This window comes from Charadrius vociferus, unplaced genomic scaffold (assembly GCF_000708025.1).
Source record: "Charadrius vociferus isolate BGI_N301 unplaced genomic scaffold, ASM70802v2 scaffold90, whole genome shotgun sequence".
Classification (NCBI taxonomy): Eukaryota; Metazoa; Chordata; class Aves; order Charadriiformes; family Charadriidae; genus Charadrius; species Charadrius vociferus.
Genome location: NW_009647222.1, coordinates 12,171,987 through 12,183,414, shown reverse-complemented (window position 1 = coordinate 12,183,414; position 11,428 = coordinate 12,171,987).

Sequence of the window (11,428 nt, the reverse complement as noted above, 5' to 3'; positions counted from 1 at the left end):
TTTTTTTTTTTTTTTTTTTTTTTTTTTATAGCATGCTAAACTTTGAAATCTTAGCTAAGTGATATAAAGGATAAGTTGCATATATATAATCCTTTAGACATAAACCATTGACCAAGTCTGGGACTAGGATTGGATCCAGCAGCACCTAGACTCCTCTCTGAGAAGGAGTTCAGAAAGCAAGGGGGTCCTATCTGAACCTTGTGACCTAATGGTAGGGTCTCCCTGACAGTTCTGTCTGACCCTGTCCTCTATGCAGTAAATAACCAAGTGTAGTTTGCCATTGAGCCTTATTAAAATATTGTCACATTTACTATCAAACTTTGTTAAATCCCTGGTTTATATCAATAAATATTTTTCTGCTTCTATCTTATAAATGAAATGAATCACTCCATCCGAGACAAATTGGTGTAGTTGGCAGGATAGCAAGTAGTATCACCGATTATTTATGGAGGTATGGAGTGAATCCCAAATTCTCAGAGGAATGGGCTCATGACAATTATCACAATTGGGAAGTCATTGAAGATCACTTGAAAGCAATTACAGACCACACAAAGGATGGAAAAGGGAAAGGAGCAAAATGCTAGGTACCTGCTTAGAAGCCGCATACCAAAAAAGGGAGAATAGAAATAGGAAGGAGCAGGACCTAGAGAAGGAAATGGAAAGTAGGAAAGCAACTGAGTTATGGCTGTCTTTAAAAATTGAAGAGCTGCAAAAACAATTACAAGAAGAAAAGGGAAAAAGACAAAAGTAGGGAGAAAAAGTTGAAATTATGCTTATACTCCTCACATTGTACAGATCAGGAAACTAATAGTACTCCCTGAATATGAAGCCAGACCCGTTGTTAAAACAGAAATAACTGTGGGACCTCGATGTGGTCATCCACGACATACTATGTGAACCATCTCCTGGGATCTGTTGCAACTGACAAATTTGCAAGAGAGATAATAGCAGAAACCCAGGTGAAACTGAAACTAAATACTTGTGGCAAGTATGCTTAACCAGCGGCAACCGAATAATGTTGAGTGAGGATGAAGCAAACAACTATTGGGGTCCAGGAGTTTTCTTCAATTTAGGACCCTATCTGACAGATACACCCTATTCAACTACCAGCTGAGTAGCTTATTGGGATGGAGGAATCGACACCATGGAGTGGGGTGAACCCTACATAATCCCCATTAAATCTCTAAGTGATCCATCTGCAGCCATCAAAAAAGCCGCTTGCATACAAGCCAGGCATGAAGGAAGATGCCACAATGTCCCACTATCTGCTACAGTAGATTTTGCAATGTTAAAACCACTGACTAGAGGAGGCCCGGCAATTCTTAAACCCCATCTAGTTGTAAAACGGGATGAGATTAAAAGAGATACTGAATATAATAAACAGAGCAATAATGCTCCCAAGCAACTCCCTACATGGGCAGAATTAATGCACGGCATTGTTAACTACAGCCACAAAATGGGCTGGGATGACGCACTAGCTGAAAACCAAAGCCAGAAATCCTGGGGAGGAGATCACAAAGTAAGACCCATGAAACGGGGAACCGAAATTAAATCAAAGGAAAACAAGTTTAAAAGCTTGCAAACAGTCTCGAGAATAGAGGAATGAATTATGGAGGAAAGCATTAGACCTAGGCATTCCCAGAGCCATGATTCAAGGTCAGCCTACTGGCATTACTTTGTGTCTGACTGAAGCATTCCAGAAACAAGATAACGGTTAAAGCACGGACAGTATTTCAACTTTCTCCTATCTAGGGAGGAATTGCAGGACAGGAAGTCAAAAACTGAGTGATGTCCAGAAGACAATTGGGCCTGCCTGTCTGGAAAGTGGAAGCTTATCAGTCCATAAGTGACGATGGCCCATACATATTAATAATTCCAGTTGGTCCTTGAGGACAAATAGTGAAGTTTTTCATAGATATGGGAGCACAAATTTCAATACTAACACAAAAAGATGCCGAGAAGCTGGGCATGCAGTCTGGATGGCAAAGAGTTAAAATTACTAGCGTGAGCAGTTGTGTGCTGAACTTATGGCTCCCGGGGAGGAAACGCATGTTATCTACTTGCTTTGCAATTAAAGGTCATCATGAAAATATTTTTGTTTTTGATGTTTTTAATGGCTGAACCCGGTGCCTGCCAAAGGGCAGCATGTGGTCCCATAGCTCAAACACCAACCCTAACCTGGGTAGACACCGGGTGACCACAGTGCGGGTGCTCCGTACAGCCCCGCACTCCCTGATGCAACGATCACTAACCTACCGCAATATCCAATTTGTGCAGTGGCACTACATGGAATTTCTGAAGATGTAGATGACTTGAAGAAACAAGAAATTATCTCCAGAACCCACTACCCATATAACTCGCCTGTCTGGCTGGCTCAGAAACCAGATGGGATGTGGTGTTCAACAGTTGATGATCGGCACCTAAATGGTACTACAGCCCTGCTAACAGCTGCTGTACCAAACATTGCAAATTTAACAGCTACTTTGCAAGCACATGCACACCCATGGATGGCAGCACTAGATGTAAAAGATTTGTTATTTATCGTTCCCTTGAAGGAATAGGATAAAGAGAAGTTTGCTTTCACTTGGGAGGGAATACCATATACCTTTAACAGACTTCCACAGGGGTATAAACATTCGCCCATGATTGCTCATGCCATGCTTGCTGAACTTTTACAGATAGTCTCACCCCCCAAGATATGAAACTGTACTAATATATAGATGATATTCTGATTGGAGGAACTTCCCCCAAGATGGTGGGGGAAGCGACAGTAGCAGTGTGGCAAGCACTAAATACAGCAGAAATTGAGACTCCACCAGGAAAATGTCAGGGTCAAAGTAAAGAAGTAAAATTTTTAGGTACTTGTTGGATGATAGGCAGTGCTGTGATTTCTCCAGATACCTTAAGAAAAAATCAAAGAACTGCAAATGCGCCAGTCAAGGAAGGACTTCCAACAATTAATGTGAAATTTAGGATATTGGAGGAAGCATGTGCCTGGATTTTCTATCATTTCCCATCCATTATACTCACTCTTATGGAAAAGGCAAATCCTGGGTGTGGAAATGAAAACATAAGGAAGCAGTGAAAACTCTAATTGAAGAATGAAAAACACTTTGATCGCTGGGACCAGTGCACTTCTGCGACCCTATTATAGCTGAATGGGGTTTTGCAGAACACGATGTTTACTGTAACCTGTTCCAAACTGGCTCTGATGGGCCAAAAAGACATGGGATTTCTGATTTAGCAGGGAGATACAAAATATACTGAAAACATAATACAATACAAATGAAAGTTATATGTAGCAAAATACAGCCATTGCAATACACAGTCCAATCACAATACCAACATGATTCCCATTACACGTCCATATAATATGATCACTGTCATGATGCTGAGTGTCCCCAGTCCCCGGGAAGGAATACGTGGATTGAAGCCAGCTCAAGCTCGTTTCTGCCTTTGAAATTCTTTTGCTAGTTATTTAGTTTTTATACTCCTCTGTTGGGCTGAGCTCCCTGTTCCCTCCCCCCACGCTGGACTGGCTAACTCAGACAGACACTTGCTCTCTTTTAGTGAACTCAGAAAGAAACATTTACACCACCAGTTGATCCAGTCAGCTGACATAGCCATTTATCTACAGCAAAGGCCACCCTCTGGTTCCCTTTTTGTTGAGACAAAGTCAGCGTCTTTGCAACAGCCGTGGCCAGTCACACCCTGTGTTACTTTCTGAGCTTCATGACATTGCCCTTGCCCATCTCCACTGAGACTTCTTCCACTGTAGGGGTTTATTGGTCAGTCACAGTCCCCGTGGGACTTCACTATTATGCTGGCTGCCGGCTGGACTTTGCACCACTGATCACACCTCTGACATCAGTAGGCCAGTCAAGTTTCCACCCATCTTATCCAGTCTTTATTTGTTTACACGGAAACTATGGAAGACTGTGTTAAAGGCCTTGCTTAAACCTCCTCCTCAACAACTTATCTGGGCAACCTGTTCCAGTGCCTTACAACCCTCAAAGTGAAAAATTTCTTCCTAATGTTTAATCTAAACCTGCCCTCTTCCAGTTTAAAGCCATTCCCCCCCATCCTACCACTACATACTCTGGTCCATGGTGTCCTGTATGTCCAAGTGGCTTACGTGATCCCCAACTTCATCTTCCTCTGCTGTGGGTACTGCTTCATGCCCATGGACTCTGACAAGAGGCTCAGGGACTTGGAAGACCTACCCTACCACTAGAAACAGAGGTAAAAAAAATGAAGCATTGTGAACCTTGACCTTTTCCCTACCACTTTTCTCTATGTCTCCTTCCCCATTGGCTGGTGCGCACACATTCTTCTTGGCCTTTCTTTTGCTACCAACGTCTTTACAGAAACCCTTCCTGCTGCCCTTCATCTCCCTTACTAATTCAAGCTCCAGCTGAGCTTTGGCATTGAGAACCGTATTTCTACATGCTTGTATCACTCCCAAATAACCTGTCCCTGCTTCCACCTTCTGTGTGCTTCCTTTGTCTGTTTTGGCTCAGTCTGGAGCTCCACATTCACCCATGCTGGCCTTCCGCCATGCCTGCACGACTTTCTGCACACTGTAATGGTCCATTCTTGGGCTCTGAGGATGTTGTCCTTGATGATCAACCAGTTCTCCTGGGCTCCTTTGCTCTCCACGGCAGTTTCACATAGGATTCTGCCAAGCAGGTCCCTGAACAGGCCAAAATCTGCTCTTGGGAAGTCCAGGGTTTGTATTGCTCAGTCGTCTCAGGATCTTTAACTCCACAGTACAGAAAAGGCTGCTCTCGACCTTCACATCTTCAACCAGTTCTTCCATGTTGGTGTACAGTGGGTGTATAGCCTTGTCTTTGGTTTCCTACCCTGTCTTTTCCAAAAAGCTTCTATCCACCAGTTGCAATCCTCCGGTCAGGAGAGCCATCCCACCATGTCTCTAATCCCAATGATGTCAACTCTGCAACTACGCATCGACTTCTGACTCCTCCTGTTTGTTCTCCATGCTGTATGCACGTGTGTACAGGCATTAGAGCTGAGCCCCAAACTGTGCAGCTTCTATAGAAGAAATATGAGAGCCTCCTCTGTTGTGCTGTTCCCCAAACACAGTCACCTGTGACCCTTGTGCCCTCACTTCTCTTCGGGTTGCGGTAACCTTGGGGTCTAGCTGCTGCCATACACTGATGATTCTGAAGAAGATGGAAAATGCCACATAATAGAATAAATTTAGATAGCTGTGCAGCAGGGAAAAAATATATTTCTCTGACACCTCTGCAGGTGACTGCATGAAGCTCACAAGTGACATATTTATTTATAGAGAGTTATTAAGTGCCTATATTTATTTATTGATATCCTTATAGATATGTAACTGCAGGAAAACCAGCAATTGCCTACAAAGTCACAACCACCTTTACCACTTTAAGCATATTTGGAGCGCAGCTTCCATATCAGCCAGGATGACTGGGATTAGGGTTTGCCTTCCATTTTCTTTCCAGCTACTGTCCTAGATGACTTCCTAATCTGTCTTTGTAGCAATTGTTCCCTTTGCTATGGTTAAGGGAAGACAGCTGGGGGGCTACAGAAGAGGGGAAGAAAGAGGATTTGGGCTTCAGGAAGGACCATTTTGCTAATGAACAAAACAAAGAGCAGAGGCGTGCTATAGGAGCCCATATGGAGTTAAACTGAACAGTATTTTCTATTCCAGGACAGTCACAGGAGCTGTGTCCTGGGAACACTGCTCTTCATTGGCAATACAGGCCATTCTGCTGTTTCTTCTGGTGCTTTTACACACACATATTTCTATTCATGCTGCACTTATTTTTGTTTAAAAACCCTACGCTGGTACAGCTTTAACACAGAGTCACAGCCAGCCTTATGCACAGAGCTTATTTTTCCTCTGTAGAGAAGTAACTTCTCAGAAAAAAAATCTGTTAAGAATATATTCGTGTTATGAGGTAAAATGTCAGAGTGCCATTCTGGTTTTAAGGAAAGTAATTTCCCCAGCACAGATTTAAAACTCACAGAAACAAAAACCTCTACAGTTATCTCTGGAAACTAAAGCCAGTGGAATTGTTTCTGGTAGAGGAAAACATCTCATGCTGGAGGCAACAGCCCAAGAGAAGCAAGGCTGCTGCAGCTCCCTGTCTCCAGGTCCAACTAGCAGCGAGTCTGAAAATGTATTCCCACCAGGCGCGCGCACGCACGCAGGGGACATGCATAGACCACATATATACACATATACACGGCTAGCCACACAAATCACAGACACTCAGAGCACTCATATGAACATAGACAGCACCAATGGCCTCTAGTCAGGAGTATATATATCATACAGTCCACTAGTCGGAATACATATATCATAGAATCATTAGATTAGAATAGTTTGGGTTGGAAGGGACCTTGAAAGGTCATCTAGTCCACCTCCCCTGCAACGAGCAGGGACATCTTCAACTAGATGAGGTTGCTCAGAGCCCCGTCCAGCCCGACCTTGAAAGTTTCCAGGGATGGGGCCTCTACCACTTCTCTGGGCAACCTGTGCCAGTGTTTCACCACCCTCAGCATAAAAAAATTTCTTCCTTATATCTAGTCAAAATCTACCAGCTTTTAGTTTAAAACCATTGCTCCTTGTCATATTGCTACAGGCCCTGCTGAAAAGTTTGTCCCCATCTTTCCTATAAGTGCCCTTTAAGTACTGAAAGGCCTCAATAAAGGTCCCCCCAGAGCCTTCTCTTGTCCAGGCTGAACAACCCCGCATCTCTCAGCCCATCCTCACAGGAGAGGTGTTCCACCCCTCTGATACAAAAATAGCCCTCCTCTGGACCTGCCTCAACAGGTCCATGTCTTTCCTGTGCTGAGGGTTCCAGAGCTGGATACAGTACTGCAGGTGGGGTCTAACGGAGAGCAAAGTAGAGGGGCAGAATCACCTCCCTCAACCTGCTGCCACGCATCTTTTGATGCAGCCCAGGATATGGTTGGCTTTCTGGGCTGTGAGCACACATTGCCAGGTCAAGTCTAGCTTTTCATCCACCAGTACCCCCAAGTCATTCTTGGCAGGGCTGTTCTCAATCCCTTTATCCCCCATCCTGTATTTATACCAGGGGTTGCCCCAACCCAGGTGCAGGACCCCACACCTGGCCTTGTTGAACCTCATGAGGTTCACACGGGCCCACCTCTCGAGCTTGTCCAAGTCCCTCTGGATGGCATCCTGTCCCTCAGGTGTGTCAACCGCACCACTCAGCTTGGTGTCATCGGCAAACTCGCTGTACATATATACATATGTACAAGGTGGATGCCTCCAGCAGCTGGGCTCAGACACCCAGTCTGCCCGGTCGCTGTCCCTGGATTCCACTCTCCCTGGTTGCTGGCACCCGCACATACAAGCCCCCAGGCCTTGGTCCATTACAGACCGTCATGCACACACACACAAACACACAGACACACATGGAGCTGGTCAGGATTTTCCAGGTCTCATAGCTGCCCCCCCTGCGCTCTCACCCCTAGAGACAAACAGGTCCCCTCACACCCAGAGCTGGTCCTTAGAGATCCACTCGCCCCCAGCTCCCGGGCCACTTCACCTGTGCACCGGCCGGTCTGTCAGACACTCACTCACACACCCACACTCACTCCAGTCGCTGGCTACCCCTTTATTGTCCCACACTTGTTCCTCCCCTAAATTTCTCATAATAATGTCATAATCTCTTGTGTGATCCCACACTGCTTTTCCCCTGCATCCCACCCCTTTTCCAACCCACTCGTTTTCCTTTGCCTTGGACAGGTCCCTGCAGTCGAGTTCCCATCCAGGGGTGCCTGGGAGGGGTGTCCCTGGCCCAGCCAGCCCCACACCCCAGCACACTCCAGCACGGGACTTGCGCAAGGTCACGGTTATGATTTACAGTGAAACTAGCATCAGCCCCAGCCCAGTCCCCATGCTGCAGACAAACTCAGTCTGAATTGATTGCAGCTATTGCGGGGGTGGAGGGGTGGATAGGCTTTTGAGGTGAGAGGAGAGATCCTACCTCCCACCAGATAAGCTTTTATGACATAACCTAACAGTCTCCATACAACAAAACCCTCAAAATTATTTTGAAATCCTCAGGCAAATGTATATGCAGCCGTTAGCTCATTAGGCAGACAGTACAGAACTGGGGGAGGTTTGTGCAAGAAATGGGGGAGGGACAGGAAAGCAAAGGTCCCAGCGTGTTCCGCAAAATGCTATCTAAAACAGTCTGGGGAAATCAGAGCCAGTATAATAGGTGGTTGTGTGGGAGAAAATATCAGGTGAGCCAAAGCTGAGACCTGAAAGAGGGGTCTCAAGAAGTAGAATGGGACTGACGATAAGCAAAACTGAACTAGCCACATGCTGGAAAAGAGGGGAAATCGGTTTGGCAGCACCATTCCCAGGGTGTTTCTGCACATTATAACCATCCCCGAAGGGACAGAACTGCTGGTGTGGTCAGGGCTACCAGGCAAGCCAGGCTGCGCAGGCTATTTATAGCAGGAATAGCCTCTTTGTCACACACAGCAGAGCAGTTCCACAGGATTGAGCATAACATACTGCACCTTCGGACTGCAGATACATCAGGCAAGGCAAAATTTTTTTCAAGATCCATCTGCCTCCAGTTAAGCTGCAGAAGTTGAGTTTCAGTATGCACTCATTTCACTAAGTTCCCCCACTTTCATTCACATTCATTCAAGTTACTCAACTTCATTCAAACTGTCAAACCCCATACTCCCAAGCATCGAGGTGCATGTGCCCAATGGGTCTGGCTTCTGTGCCCATGCTTGTGTGCAAACGCAAGGGAAGATGGGCACCAACTATCACACCCTTAGGGCATCTCTTGAGTTATTCTTCACTGGTAGTGGCAAACTGCCTTTGATGGGTCTTTAATGCCCAATAGTGGATATGAAAGTTCGTGGGACCCAGCAGTTACTACGGCAGGACCTTTGTGTTTCACAGTCTGGCTACTTATGGCTCCACACACTTCAGGCAACAAGTTTCCCCATTTTCTGTGTTTCTTCATTTTGAGCTTCTGAGGCTGTGGTGTGCTTCCAGTTGGACTAATAGGAAAAGAAATGGCATTTGTGATGTGCTGTATCTTCCTGCCATGCCCAGCTGTCAGACAATAGGGTCTCCTGCAGACAAGTGTGCTACAGAGTGCAGGTCTTCCTGGTTTGAGAGAAACAACGTATTTCTCAATTTTACTGCCTTAAACTGTGTCTTTGGTTATCAACGCAGGCCACTCTTTTAACCTTTGTTCTGCTGTTTCTTCTGGTGCTTACACACACCCATTTCCATTCATACTTCGCTCATACCAATCGATATTTCAGTTTCGATCCCTGACAGCTGATTCAGCTTACTAAGGATTCGGGTGAATACCAGAGCCAGGGCAAACAAGAAGACATTACAGATGGAAGTAGAAGACAGCAGAGAGGAAGGTGTACAGGGATTACATTTTTAGCAGCAGCAAGAGGTTACATCAACCCAGCCACTTTTTCAGTGGTTTCTAACTTTAAGCAAATGGCTTGATATTTAGGGTTGGAATCACTCACTGCCCTGTGAAAAGAATACCGATTTGGGACTCCTTGATACAGTGATCCCTTCTGCCTCACCCAGTTGTGTTGTTTCACATAAACGGGTTCTGTTTGAAGCTGGTAAGGAAGTCAAGTATTTGGGCATTTGTATTTGCAAGATATTATACCAACAAACAGAATATATCCAGTAATGTTTCTGTGTTGGCTTTCCCTCAGGACTGATCCAAAACCCTTCTTAAGTGTATTTAAGTGTAGAATAGAAGATGCTTGCCAAGATTGTATTTGCAGCTTCTATCTGCTTGCAGTGCTTCACTTTACTTTCCTGCTCCATGCTGTTAATACTGTTCCAACAAACTACCCAGTAAAGCTCTTCTGCCCACATAGTTCAGATTTCTGAGTGAACTAATGCACAAATGCATGTTTTCACTGGAACTGGCTGAAAAACAGAAGACAAATAAATATAAGCAAATGACTGAAATGTTTGCCATGATTGTTAACTACTGTTTCAAGTTGGCAATACATTGCTGACTCACTGTTTTAATCATTTTCTACCTTGCCAGTCAGTCTTGAAACTACATTGAGTGTGGATCTGAGTTTTATCATCCTCAACAACGCGTTGACAACCTGAGAATGCATGTATGCATGACGAGAACATAAAACAGCCCAGAAGTATCAATTTACTTTTCTAAAGCTAGAACTGATGAGGAAAACTCCTCCTTCTACCTCTCCTTTTCTATTGCTTTTTTAAAATTACTTCATTTGTTCAAGTATCATAGCAAGGGGGAAATATACCCAATGAAAAGATTCTTCCATAACTTTCCCTTCAGCAAAGAAAAAGCAAAATCAGACTGTACCACCTGGGTCCCATTCCTTGAGGTGGTTGTCCTTCTATGACCTGAACAGTGATCGTGACTGCAACTGTGTAGTTTCACATACCTTTCAAATCAGGCAGTAGCACCAGGCAACACAGGCTGGCATTCACTTTATTTTCGAGGTTAACTTCCTGATCCAGAGGGAGTGGTCGATACTTACAGTGTCTTAAACATGCATTGCTGAAGACTTTGAGTGTGGAAGCTCATCTCAAATGGATTTAGTACTCAGCCCTCTCCCCATCTTTCCAATCCAGTATTTGCCATGTGTTCCCCCAGTCCCACAGACCCTCCCAAGCCCTACTTCAGCATTAACAGGAACCTGTCTCTTCTGGCTTCGCAACCTCTGCCTTGATCAGCAGCTGACTGCCAACCTGGTAATGGCACTGCTACATAAATGGGACTAGCTGGGACCCATACTTGATATATAGGAACCAATGACAACATTATACATGGAATTTCATCCCAGCAGCAGCTCATTGCTGAATCCAAACATCAGAAACAGCAACGAATCTGGCATTAAAAAAAAAAAAAAAAGAAAGAAAAAGAAAAAAGAACCCCCCACACCGCTTTCAATCACTTCTCATGTTATGGCAACAAAGCTGGTGAGGGGTCTAGAGCACAAGTGCATGAGGAGCGGCTGAGGGAACTGGGGTTGTTTAGGCTGGAGAAAAGGAGGCTGAGGGGAGACCTTATCGCTCCCTATGACTACCTGAAAGGAGGTTGCAGCGAGGTGGGGGTCGGTCTCTTCTCCCAGGTAACAGGTAATAGGACAAGAGGAAACGGCCTCAAGTTGGGCCAGGGGAGGTTTAGGATGGATATTAGTAAAAATTTTTTCACTGAAAGAGTTATCAAACACTGGAACAGGCTGCGCAGGGAAGCGGTGGAGTCGCCATCCCTGGAAGTATTTACAAGACGCGGTGCTGGGGGACATGGTTTAGTGGTGCTTTTGGCAGGGCTCGGTTCGTGGTTGGACTCGATGATCTTAAAGGTCCTTTCCGACCTAGACGACTCTTTGATCCTACTTGCTTCCT